The sequence below is a fragment of the Dendrobates tinctorius genome, unplaced genomic scaffold (genome assembly GCF_039654945.1).
Source record: "Dendrobates tinctorius isolate UK_male_01 unplaced genomic scaffold, ASM3965494v1 ptg000075l, whole genome shotgun sequence".
Taxonomy (NCBI): domain Eukaryota; kingdom Metazoa; phylum Chordata; class Amphibia; order Anura; family Dendrobatidae; genus Dendrobates; species Dendrobates tinctorius.
Window position 1 is genome coordinate 55,953,302 of NW_027361743.1, and position 22,544 is coordinate 55,975,845.

Here is a 22,544-nt window from a genome sequence, read left to right on the forward strand (position 1 = left end):
CCTAAGGTCCAGCCATGCCTGCACATGAGGAAAGAGACATAGCTAATCAGGAGAACTATACTACATTTCTATTTGGAGGTATTTGCTATTATGATTATTACACCTACTACAAATTTGCATAGGATCTTGGAGATGGAAATACCCTGACTGTTCACAATAGCAGTCATTTTGACCGGAGGTACCCATTTATATGCCACTGTATAACATTTGAACTTTTGCTACAACTGAGCAGTACAGTGGCTTGCTTTTTTGCAGAATGAGATTCAAATATACAATTTTTTTAGTGTGCCTGTATGATGAAAAAGATACATTTTTCTTTTAAATTTTTTATGGTGTTCGCAGTATGGGATAAATCATGGGACACTTTTATAGATCGGGTCACTCTGAACTTTACAATATCATATTCCACAAGAAGGTATATCATGTGGAAAAAAAAGTGAAAATAAGAGAAAATATTGATTGTTAAAAATAATTCTTTATTAAATATTATTAAAAGGAGAAGTTAAAAAGACAGTAGTAGTGTAGTGTAATACGTGCACTTTTTGTGTAACTTTTTGCTTGTGCCTTTTTTCATGTTATCCATGCACCCCCTTTTTCAGTGTATTGGATACACACAATTCTGTATTTATATACATTCCCCCTTTATTCACTACACCCTGCATACTTATATGTTCATCATTGCCTTGTGTTTATGCAATTTATGCACCTCATAATATGTCTCCACTCTCCCTCTCATTTATTATGCTGGCAATTGATTATTCATTACTTGCCCTTTAAACCACTGTGCAGCAACACGTCCTCCTTTTATGTATATGTGGCGCCCCCTAGGCTCAGTCGCCACAGAGGTACTGCACCTCCTCCTGAGGTGTGGTACCCCACCATCCAGGTAAGGTGGAGACACCTGACCACGCTCTAACACCTGCACCCCACACCACAAAGTAGTGTAGCAAAGCACCTCCGGCCCGGCTCCCTGCTTGGAGTGTAGCATAGCACCCCTTGGTGGCTCCCTGCTTGGAACACGAAACGTGCTGGGAGGTGGGTGGAGTTAGATTACATTTCAAGGAGCGGGAAGAGTTTAAGGGGGTTAGTCAGTAGTTGGTTTGAGAGAGAAAAAGATCCCTAGACAGAGGGACAGATGGATGGAAGTGCTGCAGCAGATCCTAGTGACCTGGGTCTGCTGGCACGGGAAAGGGAGAGAGCAACATAGACTGAAAGCCTGATTCTCCATAGAAAGAAAGGATTAGAATGGAACGTGAGGAGTAAAAGAGAACAGAGGACGTGGGTTAGAGGAGAACCCTTCCTAGAAGTTCTAAGCGCAAGGCCGGGGCCCGGTCCCCGAGGTTGTACGGATACTAATGGTCCTACAGCAGACACCGGAGGAATAGAAGTAGTGACCACTTTATACCCACACAAGACTTGGGGGCACAACAGCAACTGGATAGTGAGCCGGGACTTAGTAGCAAGGAGTCCCTGAAGCAGGCTACAGCTGTCTGCTGTACAAGTATAGTTCTTGGGAACATCTGACAGGAGGCACTCCAGTGTAACTCAATACTAGGAGTACTTCGTCTAAAGGCGCTATAAGAGGAGACGTTCAGAAAGGCACAAGTTGGCGGAGTGTTGGAAAGGAGTATTCCATCTGGCCTGGGGTTTGACTGAGTCCCTGACCCGGAGGACACGGCACGGAAGCGGGCACCTGTTTTTACAACAGACTGTGAGTAAAGCTTTGAAACTACATGCCCTGGTGTCCTCCACTTATTCCAACGTCAACCTGCCCGGTACTGCTACATCCCCTGCGCCTGACACCACACCACCTAAGTGTCACTTCACCTACTCTGCCCTGGGACCAAGCCCTGCCTGTGGAGGGCTATAACATCACTGCTGCTCCACACCATCTCTCCCAGAGGATCTGTCTGCAGCGTCGGCCTAACATCTACATTGCAGAACACCACAGGTGGCGTCACGACTTATTCATTCACACTGAACGTTTACAATGGGCGCCCAGGGCCACGGGCCGGGTCACAGCCACCGTGACAACTTCCATTGCGATCCACCGGGCCCGGTACCGAGTACCCCACAGCCCTGGGTGTGAGGGGCGTCCCAACTACACTATCGCCAACATGCTTTTCACGTTCACATTTTGTTCCTTTCCCCCTTTCACATTCACACACAGCCCTCACTTCATACATCCCCTGTCCACATTCAATCACTTTTTTTTTTTTCTTTCGGTTTCTCCACCACACCCAGGCCTGTCCATGTTCACATTTCCAAGTGTCTAATGCGCATGCGTTAGCCCTGTATCCTCCTAGTGACCACCGGAAGTGCTCTGAACACAGACATACTGTGTATTTCACCTGCGTGCCACAGAGCGCAACTGCGGAAGTCCCCTTAGCAAAAGGAGGAGGGACTTTCTGACGTGCGCTACAACAGACCAATGGAAGTTCCTCCACACTCCTCCCCGGCTTCTTGCACCTCACTACAAATACCCGGCTGACACTTCCTTATCTCCACACCCCTGGAAGAAGCTACATAGCGAAACGGCGCTCGTCGGGCGGGGGGAGACTCCTGCGGCATTCCCTCAGCTGTTACCGGTGGATGCTGCACTGAATCCGGCACATTCTTCTAACTCAGGTATTAGCAACCAGTCCCCGGTTTATATCACGCACTTTATTTCTATTATACTCTGTGCAGCTCCCTGGCACACTTTACTCATTAACCCTTTAGCACACTCAGTATGCTAATAGTAGCATGGGCAATGTGCAATACTGTTTCCTTTGCAGGTACTCAGCAGTAACAAACAATGGCTTTTGTCTACTGAGGCATGTTGAACCCTGCAGTGATTATTTTGCATGTCAATACCTCTTTATATTTACATCTACTTTTTCCACAGCCACAGGGGCAACGTGCAATATTGCCTTTTTTGCAAAACCTAGTAGTAACAAGCAATGTGTTCATTGTCATCTATTATGGTGTACTGACTCTGGCAGGAATTATTATTACTTTTGCATGCAAGAACCATTTTTGTATTTATATTTAAATCTACAGGGTTATTATTGTGTGTATTATTATTATTTTTTTACATCATTGTATACTGTTTTGCCGCAGCCTTTCCCCCTTTTTTTGTAGGCCTGTTGCTTTGTCTTTTTAACTTCTCCTTTTAATAATATTTAATAAAGAATTATTTTTAACAATCAATATTTTCTCTTATTTTCACTTTTTTTCCACATTATATACCTTCTTGTGGAATATGTTGAGCTCAGTATTGAAGTGACTTTGCCTTTCTAAAAAAGAACTATGAGATTTAATATCAGTTATGTGTAAGTTTCCTTGTTATTTTTATATAAAAGCTGCATTTTTAGTGCTTTAAAAGATTTTCAAGTTTTTTTTTTCAAATTTGATTGAACTTTTTTCTTACTTTGTCCCAATATGGGGCTCACACTTTCATTGGTCTTTGATCTGATTACTTGTTTCATACACTGCAATACTTCAGCACTGGAGCGCATGAGACCTGTCAGCTTTACACACGTTTGGCCTGTTAGATCAGGGGTGCGGAAACTTTTTTTCTGCCAAGGGCAATTTGGGCCTTCAAACCATCCTTCGGGGGCCGCGCAAACAAAGTAAGTTTTGACGCTTTCATTGCACGCACCTCAGTGTTCAGTTGTGAACATTGCGTGCACATGCAAACAGAGCAAGAAGGGATTAAAAAGCTGGTGGCCATCGAAGCATGGCTACTCTGCCAAGCACTGAGGTGCCCAGGAATCTGCCCTGGGGTGGGAGTGTGGAGGAACTTCCATTGGTCTGTTGTAGCGCACGTCAGAAAGTACCTCCTCCTTTTGTTCATCATGGCCTGTAAATGGCCAGTGGGCCTGAGGTTTCCCACCCCTGTGTTACACCATGCTTATGGCAGGGCCTAACATGCCATCGTATAATGGCATGGCCTAACAAGCCATCGTATAATGGCAGGGCCTAACAAGCCATCGTATAATGGCAGGGCCTAACAAGCCATCGTATAATGGCATGGCCTAACAAGCCATCGTATAATGGCATGGCCTAACAAGCCATCGTATAATGGCAGGGCCTAACAAGCCATCGTATAATGGCAGGGCCTAACAAGCCATCGTATAATGGCAGGGCCTAACAAGCCATCGTATAATGGCAGGGCCTAACAAGCCATCGTATAATGGCAGGGCCTAACAAGCCATCGTATAATGGCAGGGCCTAACAAGCCATCGTATAATGGCATGGCCTAACAAGCCATCGTATAATGGCAGGGCCTAACAAGCCATCGTATAATGGCAGGGCCTAACAAGCCATCGTATAATGGCAGGGCCTAACAAGCCATCGTATAATGGCAGGGCCTAACAAGCCATCGTATAATGGCAGGGCCTAACAAGCCATCGTATAATGGCATGGCCTAACAAGCCATCGTATAATGGCAGGGCCTAGCAAGCCATCGTATAATGGCAGGGCCTAACAAGCCATCGTATAATGGCAGGGCCTAACAAGCCATCGTATAATGGCAGGGCCTAACAAGCCATCGTATAATGGCATGGCCTAACAAGCCATCGTATAATGGCAGGGCCTAACAAGCCATCGTATAATGGCTGGGCCTAACAAGCCATCGTATAATGGCATGGCCTAACAAGCCATCGTATAATGGCAAGGCCTAGTAAGCCATCGTATAATGGCAGGGCCTAACAAGCCATCGTATAATGGCAGGGCCTAACAAGCCATCGTATAATGGCAGGGCCTAACAAGCCATCGTATAATGGCATGGCCTAACAAGCCATCGTATAATGGCAAGGCCTAACAAGCCATCGTATAATGGCAGGGCCTAACAAGCCATCGTATAATGGCAGAGCCTAACAAGCCATCGTATAATGGCAGGGCCTAACAAGCCATTGTATAATGGAAGGGCCTAACAAGCCATCGTATAATGGCAGGGCCTAACAAGCCATCGTATAATGGCATGGCCTAACAAGCCATCGTATAATGGCAGGGCCTAACAAGCCATCGTATAATGGCAGAGCCTAACAAGCCATCGTATAATGGCAGGGCCTAACAAGCCATCGTATAATGGAAGGGCCTAACAAGCCATCGTATAATGGCAGGGCCTAACAAGCCATCGTATAATGGCAGGGCCTAACAAGCCATCGTATAATGGCAGGGCCTAACAAGCCATCGTATAATGGCATGGCCTAACAAGCCATCGTATAATGGCAGGGCCTAACAAGCCATCGTATAATGGCAGGGCCTAACAAGCCATCGTATAATGGCATGGCCTAACAAGCCATCGTATAATGACAGAGCCTAACAAGCCATCGTATAATGGCAGGGCCTAACAAGCCATCGTATAATGGAAGGGCCTAACAAGCCATCGTATAATGGCAGGGCCTAACAAGCCATCGTATAATGGCAGGGCCTAACAAGCCATCGTATAATGGCATGGCCTAACAAGCCATCGTATAATGGCATGGCCTAACAAGCCATCGTATAATGGCAGGGCCTAACAAGCCATCGTATAATGGCATGGCCTAACAAGCCATCGTATAATGGCAGGGCCTAACAAGCCATCATATAGTAAGGCCACTTTTGACATTACAGCTATTGAGAACCTATGATCAAGGGTTGCCGATGGGGTTAAACTAAGAAATTAAGGAGAAACTAATAAAAATTAGATCTCTTTTGAATACATTGCTTATTAAAAGGAAGACAACGTTACGATAACGGCATTTATTACTGGGCTTGTTGGTTTTTAGAACAAGAACTATCCCAATGGTTAGGGTGAGCTCGAGAAGACATGAAATCACCTAATGCTCATATTCAGCAGAATAACTCTTTACAAGACAGTATTTTGTTGGCGTTTATTAATAAATTGCTGTTACTCGTTTATTGAACGCTGATTCTTTCAGTCTTGCTACAGATACACCTGGATCCATTGGTTATAGGGATGTGTCAGCTTGGCCTAATTAGTGGATTGATGGTCATGATAGAAATATTTACAGACTAAATATAAAAAAAATAAATAAAGTAACCCCTTCGGGTCTTTTTTGTCAATGATAGTCATCATTATTTTTTAAAACTTTTGCATTAATAACGTGATCTACAATTGATCAGTTGGGCAAGGGAACATGGCTGAGATTTAGTAGTTTTGTAGATGTGGTTTATTTACTAGGCCTAAAGTGCAAGGTGTATTTTTAATTCATGAGGATCAATCTTTCTTGTTTGGGTTTCACTCTCTAGCATTCCGGAGAGGTGCCTTGCTACATTAAATCTGGATATAGTTTTATGATTTCTTCAAATTCATTTTTCAGGCCACTATATGGGTTTGAGTGAAGAAGTAGACATATTGGTAGAACATAAGCGGATACGTCTGTTGGTAAGTTGGGCTGGTGCCACACATCCAGTTTTCATCATCAGTACTCGGCCTGGGATCTTCTGACCCGAACCTGAAATCCTTATATTATGCCTATGATGCTGTCAAATTTGGGTGAGAAAACCTGCCTCCGATCTGTGCATCGCGGTCCTGCCTCGGACTGGGAAAAAAAAGGATTTACTCTTTTCGGGAAAGGGACCTTGAGTTTACATCATTTTCACTTACCGTAATTTATCGGATACTAGCTTAGATATATTTAAATAGGTTGTTCACATCTGATGATATTTTTTTACTTAAATGCATGTATTTAAATGCATGGCTAAAAATCATATTTGCAATTTGGTTTCATTAAAAATGTTGTACTGTTTGGCTTTTACAGGATTTTTGTTTCCCTGCATCTTCAAGTTTGATGCAGTCTGTGGTCATAAGCTGAGACAAAAAAAATTAGACAGAAAAATAATTCAAAACTCTCCCATTAGAGCGAGCTCACTGACAGATTCTCAGTTAACTCATTCTTCAGTCAGCAATAGACAATGCAACACAGAGGCTATCGAACACAAATGGTCAAACATTTTTAATGAAGCCTAATAACAAAAATGATATTTAACCACAAATACATGCAGTTAAGAAAAAATAATTGTCACCAAAAGTGGACAACCCCTATAATGTAGATTTCCACAGCATGGTAGAAAAAGGGATTCATGGTTTTGAGTGCCATGCTGCTCCTGCGTCCTGGTCAGTGGAGTTCAGTCAATGATAGGAGGATGAGGTTTTGCTGTCTGTCATGTATGTTGTAGACATTTTTATTATAAGTACATATTTATTGTTGGTGTTATTATAAAAGACTTGATACATTTTTCCCCAAACAAACATGATTGTTATTACACCAAACAGTTTGTGTGTCTTTTTATTTTATTCTATTTGTTAAATAATCATTTTGCATGAGGCGGGCATTCATTGTGCATGAAGGGGCCTCTAATGTCCCTTAAAGGGGGTTTCCAATTATATAAATGTAACTAGCTGAAGAGCCCCACTGATTCACACTATAGAAACGGAGAGCAGCGCAAATAGGGTCTTATCCGATAAACAGGGTACAAAAGGATTTAAAATTCTACTCACCTGATAAAGGAGATGTATAGCATATGAAATTAACAGTCAGCTGCTGCACATCCAAAGGTCAAACCAGTGACCGCCAAAACATATAGTTTAATGGAACTTTTTATGGATTTCGTGCGCTGCTTGACATAACACACCAGTACTCGTGCATTAAAAGATCGATGTTTTATTCATTTACCAACGCGTTTCGAAGTATCAATCACTTCTTCCTCAGGGGATGATATACAGGCCTGTACTACCAACAGTAGTTAAAGGGGAATTCCCCACATTACACCATACATTACAGGTGTATCGTATGCCAGCGCATAGCACAAAAGCACATTACCATAATAAACATATAACATATGCATATAAAGTGCATCGGAGGTCATACGGAAGGAGAGGAGGGCGCAACTGAGGGGACCTGCCACCCCCTTAAACGTGCACAGACGCAGACGGATCACCCGCAGAGACGGACATGTGGTGAGTCTCTCCAGATTGCAGCATGTCTATCTTGTAGAAACGCGAGCCTCTGCAAGATAAATTTCACCCGTACAATGTATAGGATGCAGTGAATCCGTACGGTTAAGTGAACACATGCGGAATCACGTGCAATCACTAGCCGGCAGTGCTTTGGCGGCAGATGACATGTGCTGAGTCCAAAGCACTGCCAATTACTCAACCTGTGCACATACCCTAAATAGGCCTGGAAACAAGCGTCGAACATCGTATTGTCGATCGCGCTCGTTTAATGGCCTGAACTCAGCGCATGTAAATACAAGCTAAATGTGCAATATGTGAGCATTTGGGGCCCCACTTTGTCTAAAATCGGCCCTGCCCCCGACCTCCCAAAGCGCAAGACAGTCCCGCTGGATGCTTGGCTGAGGGGGGATATTTTGTCCTGAGCAGAGAAGCCGTCATCTCTGATATCCAATATCACATAACGGAGCACATTTGTGCAAGATGAGGCTGTGCACACTGCAGCACATGCTGTTTTTGATGACCAAACAGTTTCCTTTTTGTCTTCATAGCTATCACTCCTAATGAAAGAGTCTTTGACCTGAAAAGTTGCTTAAAATTTAGATCAACACATGCAGTGTTTTTTTTAAACTTGTGTGTATATAGATATATACACTCATGTAAATCTATATATATAAAAAAATTTAATGTGTGCGTGTGTATCACCAACCAATCACAAAGCATCTTTCATTTCACCAGCGCTGTTTACAAAAAGCTGAGTTGTGATTGGTTGCTATGAGCAGCAGTTTTCTTTGCAACTAATCACTAAGCATCTTTCGTTTCACCAGAGCTGTTTAAAAGAAGCTGAGCTGTGATTGGTTGCTATGAGCAACAGTTTTCTCACTTGACAACACCTCAGCAGACACTGACTGGGTGAGAGAAATCTAGCATCCCCGGGAGCAGGAGCAGAGAGCACATGACAGAAATGAATCACCCCCTCCTGTGCCCATATCCCCATCACACATCCTCCATCCCATAAGCACATCTTCCCTCTTAAAGGGATCCCCGGTAAGGAAGTTAGGGCAAATCCCTCAGCGCTCTGATACTGACCCCAGGCCTCTCTTAAAGGGAATCTGTCACCTATTTTTAGTGATATCATGTAAAGATATCATTCAATTCTGTGTCACAAAAGGATTATATTAGTGCTTTTGATCCCCCCTGATCCTGCACCTTTGATGCATAAATACCTTTTGAATCACTCTTCCGATGTATGTAAATCGCAGCGGTCCGGTTCGATGGGCGTGGCTTATTCTCCTCCCCCCACCTTGGCTTTCTGGACGTATTTTCATCTGTGAATATCACAGATGCCATTGTGCTTTCGCGCCTGCGCATTTAAAAGGCCGCTCGCGCTTGTGCAGTATGCTTTGCCCAACTGTGGGCAAAGCATATAATTACTACTGCACATGTGGGGTATTTTTCCCTGCCGTCTATGACCCGGAAGACTTCACATGCCAGAGACGCTCATCGTGGACGCCGGATATCTGAGAAAAGGCCTGAGCAGTGCGTTCAGTAGATTATTTTCTTCCTCAGGTTCTGGGGTAATGCGCACTGCTCAGGTCTTTTCTCAGGTATCCAGCGTCCAGGAAGAGAGGGATCCCCGGTATGGAAGTTAGGGCCATTCCACTCAGCGCTATGATTCTGACCCCAAGCTGATGGGATGATGTGGGATATTAGGGGTAGTAGTCCGGCGGCTGTGACGGAATTATGTGGGATATTAGTGGTAGCTGTCCGGTGGCTATGGCTGATGGGATGATGTCGGATTTAGGGGGAGTAGTTCAGTTGCTTTGACTTGATGTGGGATATTAGGGGTAGCCATGCCCACTCCACATAGCAACAAATCATTAAGCATCTTTCATTTCACCAGAGCTGTTTAAAAGATGAAAGCTGAGCTGTGATTAGTTGCTATGAGTAACAGTTTTCCTTGTAGACAGTTGTGGTAACTGAGGCCTATTATTCTTGTCATTTCTATGGTGTTATCGTCCTTCTGTAAAGCTGGAAATAACACAATTTATTACCGTGCCAACACAGACCACCCTCTGACACAGACTGCAGGGGGAGCCCAGTTTCACACAGGATAGGATTAGATACACAGCTCAGCAGACAGTATCACACAGGATAGGATTAGATACACGGCTTAGGCCTGTATCTAATCAAGATTGTGCAAGATTCTGCGGATGTTGGATAAAGAACCTCAACTAACATCCAAACAAGTTCAAGCTGCCCTGCAGTCCGAGGGAACAACAGTGTCAACCCGTACTATCCGTCGGTGTCTGAATGAAAAGGGACTGTATGGTAGGAGACCCAGGAAGACCCCACTTCTTACCCTGAGACATAAAAAAGCCAGGCTGGAGTTTGCCAAAACTTACCTGAAAAAGCCTAAAATGTTTTGGAAGAATGTTCTCTGGTCAGATGAGACAAAAGTAGAGCTTTTTGGGCAAAGGCATCAACATAGAGTTTACAGGAGAAAAAAGAGGCATTTAAAGAAAAAAACACGGTCCCTACAGTCAAACATGGCGGAGGTTCCCTGATGTTTTAGGGTTGCTTTGCTGCCTCTGGCACTGGACTGCTTGACCGTGTGCATGGCATTATGAAGTCTTAAGACTACCTACAAATTTTGCAGCATAATATAGGGCCCAGTGTGAGAAAGCTGGGTCTCCCTCAGAGGTTATGGGTCTTCCAGCAGGACAATGACCCAAAACACACTTCAAAAAGCACTAGAAAATGGTTTGAGAGAAAGCACTGGAGACTTCTAAGGTGGCCAGCAATGAGTCCAGACCTGAATCCCATAGAACACCTGTGGAGAGATCTAAAAATGGCAGTTTGGAGAAGGCACCCTTCAAATATCAGGGACCTGGAGCAGTTTGCCAAAGAAGAATGGTCTAAAATTCCAGCAGAGCATTGTAAGAAACTCATTGATGGTTACCGGAAGCGGTTGGTCGCAGTTATTTTGGCTAAAGGTTGTGCAACCAAGTATTAGGCTGAGGGTGCCAATACTTTTGTCTGGCCCATTTTTGGAGTTTTGTGTGAAATGATCAATGTTTTGCTTTTTGCTTCATTCTCTTTTGTGTTTTTTCATTTAAGACAAATTAAATGAAGATAATAATACCAAAGAATTTGTGTTTGCAATCATTTTCAGGAAGAAACTGAGTATTATCTGACAGAATTGCAGGGGTGTCAATACTTTTGGCCACAACTGTATGTTCATGTTATGTCAATGCTTATGTGCTACTGTTATAGAGTAGGGACAGGCAACCGTTAATATTATGAGCTGGGCCAGCAGCAGAGCGGGAACAGGAAACTGCTGCTTCCAGTTCAGTGAGTCCAAGTACGTCGACCATAGCAGACATTTACTGCAAAAGGGGCACTGCCAGACTCCTGGATGGGAGAGATCTTTTGCCCCGAACCAAAGACTCCTACAGACTAAAGGGCCTGTCACACTAAGCGATATCGCTAGCAATATCGCTATAACGTCACTGGTTTTGTGACGTAGCAGCGATATTGCTAGCGACATCGCTATGTCTGATACTTACCTCCGACCGGCTCCCCCGCTGATTACCGCTGATCGCGCAAGAACGTCCTGGACCGTTTCTCGTCGTCAGCTTCCTGCTGGGCTTCCTGTGGCGCCGACGAGCGACGCGTGGACGCGGGTGGGAGGACGTCAGGATCGCCTCGTCTGACAGGTAAGTAGCGACCCACGACCCCTGCTATGTCGCTGGTGAGATCTGCCTGTGCGGCAGCTCACTAGCGACCACTTAGCGATGCACCAGCGTTCCTGACCGGGTCATATCGTTGTTGGGATCGCTGGTGCATCACTAAAGCTGGAGTCACACATAGCGACTTACCAGCGATCCCGACAATGATATCAACGTGTCAGGATCGCTGGTAAGTCGCTATGTGATCGCTGGTGAGCTGTCAAACAGACAGCTTCACCAGCGATCAGCACAGCGATGCCGAGCGTCCGGCATCACTGTGTTCGTTAGCGCTGATGCCATATCCCTGTAAAAAAATAGAATTAAAATAAAAAATATTGTTATTCTCACCTTCCGACGTCCTGTGCAGCCATCCTGCCTCTCTCCACGCTCCGGTCCCAGTAATCCTTTGCGAGAATGACCGCGAGAATGTCACGGTCTCGTGGCAGCGCGACGTCTCGCGGTCATTCATGCAAAAGATCACTGGGACCGGGAGCGTGGAGAGAGGCAGGATGGCTTTGCGGGAAGTTGGAAGGTGAGAATAACAATATTTTATTTATTATTTTTTACAGCTGATCGCTGGTCTCCCGCCTGTCACACGCAGCGATGCGTGCTGGCCAGCGGGAGACCAACGACAAAAAATATGTCCAGAGGTTTCCCAGAGCGATCAGCGATACCGGCAGGGGGGCCGGTCGCTGATCGCTGTCACACACAGCGATCTCGCTGGTGAGATCGCTGTTGTGTCACAAAAGTTGTGACTCAGCAGCGATCTCGCTAGCGAGATTGCTTTGTGTTACTCCCGCTTAATGGTGTGACAGTACCATTAAGGACTACAACACAGGCCCCCCAGGACTTTAGAAGAACCTCCGCTGAAGGGGGCTCAGGCGCCCAGATTCCAGTGCATGTACTACTGCAGATCTTTGACTGCTGCAGCTGCTGTGGGTGCGGCTGTACAGAGTGCAGGGAGAGATCAGGAAATCCAGTGTTGTACTTTTTTTTTTTTTTTCATTCTATTCCATCCTCGTTCATTAAACGTTATTCCCTGTTGGACAACAGTTGTCTCATTGGACTCTATTTTGCCAGGACTACCGTGGCCGGAGAGAGAACAAGGTAAACTGTGGAAAAGTTGTGTTGGTTTCGTCTATTCATGTACAAGGGACCGGGGGTGCTCACTGACCATTTGCTCAGTGGACTCTGTCTATGTACTGTGCCTTTAAATAACCTGGCCACAACTATCCCCCTGGTCGCCCTTGTTACACACACACACAGTAAACATGGGATTTCTTGAAATCCCATCCACTATGCTGTAACATCTGGACACTGCAGGGTGGACGCTCCACAAGTACACAGTGTCCAACCCGCAGCGTTTACTGACCGTGTGCACCTACCCTTACTCTGGCAGAGGAAGAATGATTGGTACAGATAGTCCTCGATACAGTATAATGCAAGTCCCATATAGTACATATAGTAAAATGCACTCCCCATGTTCCTTGAGAGAATAATGCAGCCCCTCAAAATATAATGCAGCCAATTCAGAGTATAATGTAGCCCCCTCAGAGTATACTGCAGCCCCCCACAAACACACAGTATAGTGCAGCCCCAACACACAGCATAGTGGAGCCCCCCACAAACACACAGTATAGTGCAGCCCCAACACAAACAGTATAGTGCAATACACACACCTTACCTCTCCTCCTCATTCTCTCGTTGCTCTGTCTTCTGCAGAGCATTATTATTATTATTATTATTATTATTATTTATTGTTATAGCGCCATTTATTCCATGGCGCTTTACATGTGAGGGGGGTATACATAAAAACAAGTACAATAATCTTAAACAATACAAGTCATAACTGGTACAGGAGGAGAGAGGACCCTGCCCGCGAGGGCTCACAATCTTCAAGGGATGGGTGATAATACAGTAGGCGAGGGTAGAGCTGGTCGTGCAGCGGTTTGGTCGATCGGTGGTTACTGCAGGTTATAGGCTTGTCGGAAGAGGTGGGTCTTCAGGCTCTTTTTGAAGGTTTCGATGGTAGGTGAGAGTCTGATATGTTGTGGTAGAGAGTTCCAGAGTAGGGGTGATGCGCGAGAGAAATCTTGTATGCGATTGTGGGAAGAGGAGATAAGAGGGGAGTAGAGAAGGAGATCTTGTGAGGATCGGAGGTTGCGTGCAGGAAAGTACCGGGAGACGAGGTCACAGATGTATGGAGGAGACAAGTTGTGGATGGCTTTGTATGTCATGGTTAGGGTTTTGTAATGGAGTCTCTGGGCAATTGGGAGCCAGTGAAGGGATTGACAGAGGGGAGAAGCTGGGGAATAGCGGGGGGACAGGTGGATTAGTCGGGCAGCAGAGTTTAGAATAGATTGGAGGGGTGCGAGAGTGTTTGAGGGGAGGCCGCAGAGCATGAGGTTGCAGTAGTCAAGGCGAGAGATGATGAGGGCATGGACTAGGGTTTTTGCAGATTCTTGGGTGAGGAATGAACGGATGCGTGAAATATTTTTGAGTTGAAGTCGGCAGGAAGTGGAAAGGGTTTGGATATGTGGTTTGAAGGAGAGATCAGCATCAAGGATTACTCCGAGGCAGCGAGCTTGTGGGACTGGGGAGAGTGGGCAGTCATTTACTGTAATTGATAGGTTCGTAGGGGGGGTCACGTGAGATGGGGGAAAGATGATGAATTCTGTTTTGTCCATGTTGAGTTTCAGATATCTAGTGGAGAAGAAGGATGAAATAGTGGACAGACATTGAGGGATTCTGGTTAGTAGGGAGGTGATATCTGGTCCAGAGATGTAGATCTGTGTGTCATCAGCATAAAGATGATACTGAAAGCCATGAGATTCTATGAGCTGTCCCAGGCCAAAGGTGTAAATAGAGAACAGCAGGGGCCCTAGGACTGAACCTTGTGGGACTCCGACAGATAGGGGGCGAGGTGAGGAGGTGGTGTGTGAGTGGGAGACGCTGAATGTCCGGTCTGTTAGGTATGATGAGATCCAGGAGAGGGCCAAGTCTGTGATGCCGAGGGATGAGAGGGTCTGTAATAATAGGGAATGGTCCACTGTGTCAAAGGCAGCCGACAGGTCCAGGAGGAGGAGGACAGAGTAGTGTCGCTTGCTCTTGGCAGTTAAGAGGTCATTGGTGACCTTAGTAAGGGCAGTTTCAGTGGAGTGGTGTGACCGGAAGCCAGATTGTAAGCGGTCGAAGAGGGAGCAAGAAGAGAGATGGGAGGACAGTTCAAGGTAGACGTGTTGTTCCAGTAGCTTGGAGGCGTATGGGAGAAGTGATATAGGGCGATAGCTAGATACAGAGGATGGGTCAAGAGAGGGCTTTTTGAGGATAGGTGTGATGGAGGCATGTTTAAAGCTTGAGGGGAAAACACCAGTTGTTAGTGATAGGTTGAAGAGATGGGTTAGGGTTGGGATGAAGACTGTGGTGAGGTTTGGGATGAAGTGGGATGGGATCGGGTCGAGTGCACAGGTGGTGAGATGTGATCTTGAGAGTAGAGTGGAGAGTCGATCTTCTGTAATGGTGGAGAAGTTGGTTTTGAAGGTGGAGGGCTGGGAAGTCGGGAGGAAGGGCTCTGGGGGTTGTTGACCAAAACTGTCCCTGATGTTATCAATTTTCTGCTTGAAAAATGAGGCAAAGTCTTCAGCTGAGATGAGTGGGGAGGGAGGAGGTGCTGGGGGGCGGAGGAGAGAATTGAAGGTGTTGAATAACTGTTTAGGGTTGTGAGACAGGGAGGATATGAGAGATGAGAAGTAGGTTTGTTTAGCTGTGGCGAGTGTGGTCTTGAAAGTAGTGAGGGACTGTTTGAATGCGATGAAATGCTCGTTGGAGTGGGATCTTTTCCATCTGCGCTCAGCAGCCCTGGAAGCTCGCCTCAGCTCTTTGGTCAGGCTGGTGTGCCAGGGCTGTCTGTTGATTTTGCGAGTTTTGGTATGTGTAAGTGGGGCAGCGGATTCCAAAGCTACAGCTATTGTGGTGTTATATAGAGCGGCAGCGTCATCCGCATTGTGTAAGGAACTTATATCTGTAAGAGGGAGGAGGGATTCGGAGAATGAGTGTAGGTCAAGGTGTTTAAGATTCCTGCGAGGGTGTGAAAGTTTGTGGGGTGGGGATTGTAGACATGGAGTGAAGAGGGAAGAGAATGTGAGCAGGTTGTGGTCAGAGAGAGGAAGAGGTGAGTTAGAGAGGCTAGATAGGGCGCAGAGGCGGGTGAAGATGAGGTCTAGTGTGTGGCCATCTTTGTGAGTGGCTGCAGAAGACCATTGAGTGAGGCCGAAGGAGGAAGTGAGAGATAGAAGTTTAGTGGCAGCTGAGAGGGAAGTGTCAATGGGGATGTTGAAGTCGCCCATGATGATAGTAGGGATGTCCGCGGAAAGGAAATGAAGTAACCAGGTGGTGAAGTGGTCAAAGAAGGTGGTGGCTGGCCCTGGGGGGCGGTAGATGACAGCCAGTTGGAGGTTGGAGGGGGAGTAGATGCGCACAGAGTGCACCTCAAAGGAAGGGAGGGTAACAGAGGGTGGCAGTGGGATTGGGGTGAAGGAGCAGGTATCTGACAGGAGAAAACCAACTCCTCCACCATGTTTGCTGCTGGGGCGGGGGGTGTGAGAAAGGTGGAAGCCGCCATACGAAAGTGCAGCAGGAGAGGCTGTGTCAGAAGGGGTGAGCCAGGTTTCGGTGATGGCGAGGAAGGAGAGTTTGGTAGTAACAAAAAGATCATGGATGTAGGAAAGCTTGTTGCAGACAGAGCGAGCGTTCCACAGAGCTCCTGTTAGTGGGACTGGGGAAGCGGGGGCTGGGTGAATGGGTATAAGGTTGGAGAGGTTACGGAAGGTTGTGATAGAGCGTGGATGGGAGGTAGAAATGACTGTGGGAATGTGGTGAGGAGGACCAGGATTTGGAGAGATATCACCAGCAGTGAGAAGGAGCAGAGAAAGTGTTAGCAGGTGGGAGCAGGAGAGGGCATGAGGGGGCTGTCTGTGTTTGGAGACAGAGGATTGTATGTTAAGGAACAGTTTTGAGGCGGAGGTGAGGTGGATGGGGAGGATTGAAGAAGAGATGAACAGTTCCTTACTAGGAGTAGGGATTAGGGGAATTAGCAGAAAGTGAAGGATTATTGGGGTGAAAGTGAAAACAAACAGAAACATTGTTTACAGTGACTGTGTCCAGTTACCTTCAGTTCCCTTCTGGTTCAATTCTGGTTTTAATTCTTAAATTAATCTTCACACTTCTAGCACACACTTATAGCAATCACAATGCAGAATGAAGTCTATGCAGACTTGTACTCTGAAATATATGTACAACTAAGTGCAGTCAGGTGTGAAGCAGAGAGGAGTGGTCTCTGCTCATCTTGGCCAGACAATTAAGAGTGGACCAGATGTATATGATCAAGCCAGAGTAAACAAGGTCATAAATAACACTGGGGTAAGCTGGGGTTAGCTGAAAGGCATACCATGTGAATGCTAGGTGCAGAGGCAAGTCTATGTGCAAAGCTGGGTGACGCACTGTGTGTCCTTCATAGACAGACAGCAGGAGAGCAGGAGAGCTGGGTGGATGGACATACCATGTGAATGCTAGGTGCAGAGGCAAGTCTATGTGCAGAGCTGGGTGACGCACTGTGTGTCCTTCATAGACAGACAGCAGGAGAGCAGGAGAGCTGGGTGGATGGACATACCATGTGAATGCTAGGTGCAGAGGCAAGTCTATGTGCAGAGCTGGGTGACGCACTGTGTGTCCTTCATAGACAGACAGCAGGAGAGCAGGAGAGCTGGGTGGATGGACATACCTGTCGGAAGAATAGAGATGCTTGTTAGAGTGCGATGGTGGCAGGTAGCAGGGCACAGTCTGTATTCATCCTTCTGGTTTTAATTCTTAAATTAATCTTCACACTTCTAGCACACACTTATAGCAATCAGTAAGCATCTCATCAGCTCCACTGCCTACACACGCTGATTCAGAGGGGGAGTGATGGGAGAGGGAGCGTCACATGACGCTCTCTCCTCCATCACCGTTTTCAACTGTATCGGTAACTTGAATGTGTGATGCGGGTTTGAGGGGGGGGGGGGGGCAGGGCGGCGCCGGGCCCTTCTTACTCAGGGGCCCTATAGTGGCCACTGGCTGGGAGCCCCTGGAGGAGTGGGGCCCTAGGCAGCTGCCTGGTCTGCCTGCCCAGGTCGGGGGTATGTTTCAACTTTGGCTGCATTGGTGTCCTCTGGATGCAGCTATATATAGCATAGGCAGATAGCGGACAGGTCCTTCCTCCACCGTCCAGTCTGTGTAAAGACGGACGGTCCTATTGGGATCTTTGACTCGCGGGACATTCTCAGGTCATGTGACTACACAGTGTCGAAGAGGAGCAAAACAAAGGCAAGGTGTGTGGGGCTGTTAGTGGGGGGCATAAGAATGTGGAAAGATGATCCTGTGTGATGGAATGCAGTGTGAGTGACTTATACAGTGAGTGGTGGCCACTGTGGGGGGCATCAGACTGTGTGTATGGGGGAATGCTCTTTCGGCCATTACGCGGTGTGTGGTGGGCATCTGGCTGTGTGAGGGAGACCATGTTTGATGGGGCACCAAGCTGAGATGGCCATAAAAAGGGTACTATGCTGTGTGGGAATATAAATATGCTTTAATGGGAAAATATTTCTCTGTAGGCCCGTACAAAGGTTTGGAGAAGGCTAGGGTACTGGCTTAGTGTGAAAGGAACATTGCCGGGGTGTTGTAAGCAGCGTGTCCTTATTTTGTGTCATTTAAAGTTGGGAGATACAGACTAACTGTGTAATAGCCAGAGTGGAGACCTGCTGTAAAGCCAGACCCCCTCCTTGGAGGACTAAGAATAGACGTACATCCATATACTGAATACTAATGTGATGTGTTGTGAGAAGGTATTGCTCTTGCACTCTGTATGCTTATTATACCAGGATGCAACAACTACAAATGACAACATTGATCTTATGATTGGATTAATTGGGTGGATCAAAAGTATCAGTAAAGCTAAGCGCACACATAAACTGCATGTCTACTTACATGAAAAAAGCGATGTGCTTTCATGTTGTTGGGTGACGGCGAACTAGGAGTATCAGTGGGAGGAAGATTAGAAAGAAGACATTCTCAGTTATGTGGGTGGCCTGAAAGCCCTTTTGGCTGTGTTCATAGTAGAGATTGTGGCCTGTTTTGTTAGATTTGTTCTAAAAAAAAATGTCATCTGTTCAGTAAAAAATTGGTGTAAAAAATATCAGTTTGCACATGATGCTATCTATTAACCATAATGCCTATAGTTGATAACAAAAGACATTTTCTCCAATAATTAGGATAATGTTGCATTTTCTATGGCCATTGTGTTCCATGAATGAAGTGTGTTGTACCAGCAGTTGTATTTTATGTAACCTTGAAAATCAAGGAAGCTATGAGGACTTCCATCCCAAAGTGGGAACTGATCCCATAGGATGGTTTTCTGGCTTTCCAGTGATGGGATCCTATCTGGTTTGTGGCAATAAGTAGACAGTTGGCTTTAAAGACTGTTACATTTCCTCCACCCACACTAAAAGGTAGAATTACCAAGTAAGGAAAGTGTGTAATATGGAAGTAAAAGCAGAACTCCAACCAGCATCATGAAAATCAGATGATTTGGCATACAGCATCAATCCGATGCCGATGAATCTTTCTCAAGCACATGAGTATAGTGTGTGATGTGGTAGATGAAGCCTGTATGGAGGCATTACAATTATACAAAGCCGTGCCTTACATAAAGCGATAACAGATCAACGTGATCACCTTTATTCCCTATGCTGTATACAGTATAGGATGTACATGCCATGAATCTGACACTGATACCTGAAAACTAATGTTATGCTAAGTGATCACTGGGATGGATTATTTTACTATGTAATACCGTGATTTTAATAATAATTGATGCTTTACATTGACGCATTTGTGACCAGGAGTCCGATACCGCCTGACTGTAATAAGGTGGAGTACCGGACCTACAATGATATATGCTGAGGACACTTCTTTTGATCCTATACAGTGGTTTTTATGATCTGAGACACCAGGCCACTATGATTATGGGCATCAGTGAGGATGATACATACAACTTTGGGTTTCTTAGACACCTCCATTCTGGGCAAGAGCTGGAATTTTGGCTTTTACTCAAAGGGTCACTTTAGTCCCTTAAAAAAAGTTTATTAACTGCAGGTATGGGGTTAATCTGCAGGCTAATAACGTTTTGAAGCTGCCTGTCAGTCAGGGCCGGCGGCATGGTTACAGACGTCGCTCATTATGCACTGAGCAGTGACTGAAGCCGTGCCGTTCCACCCCAATGACTGAAAGCTGGAGGCTGCCGGTTAGAATGAAGTTCATTTCCTCCGGGCAGCCGGGCTCTCAGTGCGGGCACCGTGCAGCTTCAGAACGCTATTAACCTGCATAGTAACCCCACACCTGCACATCAGTAGCGTTTTTTACATGACAGGTTCCCTCTTTTTCCAGCCTCTGGAATGCCTTTATGTCTTCCACTGGTTCTGAGACTGTTCTTTATAACACATTCTACTTTAGGTTAATAAATTTAGGTCAATATACTGTATTTTGAATTTATAAAAAGAAAGAAAATAAAAAATAAACAGTTTACAAAAACGTTGAAACAGTTGGCAGTTTTCAAACTTTTAATGTGTCTGTCCTTAAATCAGATAGTCATAACACAAAAAATAGGTATTAATAATCAATTTTGTATATTTACTTTGTGTTAGCATCATTTTTTTCACAAGTTCATTTTTTTTTCCCAGACATTAGACATTTTGCAACAATTTTTTACATTTTCAGGAAACTTTCAAAAATTATTATTGTTTTAGCCACTGAATTCTCAAGTGCCTTTTAGGGATATATAAATTAGAAATCCCCACAAGTTGCACCATTTTAAAAAGTGCACCCCTAGAGGGAATATGTCACCAGGTTTATGCTACCCCATCTAAGAACAGCTTAATGTAGGGGCAGAGACCCTGATTCCAGTGAAGTGTCACTTACTTTACGGGGTGCTGCAACTTTAATTAAAAACTGTTTTATCTGCTGCAGATCACCAAGTTCTCTAAATGCCTCAGCACAACCCCACCCACACCAGTGATTGGCATCTTTCTGCCTATGCATAGTGTACATAGAAAGCTGCCAGTGGTCGTGGCGTGGTTGGTATACCACCTAGCAGCAGGCCAAGCAGTCCTCTAGTGATAATCTCCTGTTGATAAACAATGATTTTATCAAAACTACAGCAAGCAGCCCAGTGTCATATCGCTGGAATCAGGGTCTCTGCCCTTATATTATACTGCTCTCAGATTAGGTAGCAAAAATCTGGTGACAGATTCCTTTTACAAGGTATTTCAGATATTATTTAGAAAGCCTGTTAACCCTTTAGGTGCTTGACAGTAATTAGCACAAAGTAAAAAAAAGATTAGAAAAACGTAATTATTTTCCATTAAGGCCTCATTCAAATGTTTATTTTTCACATACGAATTCTATCTGGGTATTTCACTGACAGAACGCGTATTATAATTTATCCATCTCACTCTTCCACTTCTCGCCCTTACAAATCCCTTCATTGGCCCTAATTCCCCAACAAATCCAGTTCAAGCTACCAACATTGACCTAGAAGGCCGTCCATAATCTGTCTCCTCCATCTATCTCCGAAGTAATCTCCCTATACATAGTCTCCCAAGACCTCCTCCTCTCCTCCACATTTGTACGTTCTTCACCCAATTGCCTCCAAGACTTCTCCTATGCATGCCTCCATCGTTTGGCACTCTATGCCCAAACACGTCTGATTATCCACCACAATCTAAAGCTTCAGACGGAACTTGAAGACCCATCAAGAAAGCTTACAGTCTTCAATGACCTCACTGTCACTTCACCACCATTGGAGCTGACACAACCCCCTCAACCCACTGTCACCTTCCCCATTATCCTGTAGCCTGTAATCCCCCCGAGAGCAGGGTCCTCTCCCCTTTGTACCAGTCTGTTATTGTCAGTTTGTTCATAGCATTTTATATCTGTATATTGTATGATGTAACCCCTTCTCATGTACAGCACCATGGAATCAATGGTGCTCCAAAAATAATAATATATGGCTGCACACTAATGTTTGGGCAAATTTCAGGGCTCAGAAAGGAAGGAGCTCAAATTTTGCTTGGTTTTCGTCAGAGGCACCGGACTACTACCCCTAATATCCCACATCATACTGTCAGCCTGGGGTCAGAACCAGAGCACTGAGTGGAACAGTCCTAACTTCCATCCCGGGGATCCCTTTAAGAGAGGCCTGGGGTCAGAACCAGAGCGCTAAGTGGAATTGCCCTAACTTCCATACCAATGATCCCTTTAAGAGACCCTGGGGTCAGAACCACAGCGATGACTGGAATGGTCCTTCCATACCAGGGATCCCTTTAAGAGAGGCCTGGGGTCAAAATGAAAGCACTGGATGGATTTGCCCTGACTTCCATACCAGAGAGATCCCTTTAAGAGGGAAGATGTGCCTATGAGATGGAGGATGTGTGATGGGGATATGGGCAGGGAGGGGGTGATTCTTTTCTGTCATGTGCTCTCTGCACCTTTCTGGGGGACAGACAATGGCTGAGAGTTTATGTTCCCGGGGATGCTAGATTTCTCCCACACGGTCAGTGTCTGCAGAGGTGTTGTCGTGGAGTGGGAAAACTGTTGCTCATAGCTACCAATCACAGCTCAGCTTCTTTTAAACAGCTCTGGTGAAATGAAAGATGCTTTGTGATTGGTTGGTGATACACACATACATTAAATTTTATATATATATATATAGACTTGCAATAATAAAAGGACTTAAAAATAAAAAAAGAATGCAAAAAAAAAGTTAATTGCGCTCT

The 22,544-nt window shown here is 45.4% G+C and overlaps 1 long non-coding RNA gene across 1 annotated transcript in view; it reads left to right on the forward strand.

Moving 5' to 3' along the window:
* The first annotated feature begins 7,889 nt into the window (after nt 1-7,889).
* The window catches only part of LOC141096641 (uncharacterized), a 30,393-nt gene continuing 15,738 nt past the window's right edge, over nt 7,890-22,544 (forward strand). Inside the window, exon 1 of the long non-coding RNA XR_012233742.1 lies at nt 7,890-7,951. This is a non-coding gene — a long non-coding RNA (uncharacterized lncRNA). The remainder of the gene's footprint in view (nt 7,952-22,544) is intronic.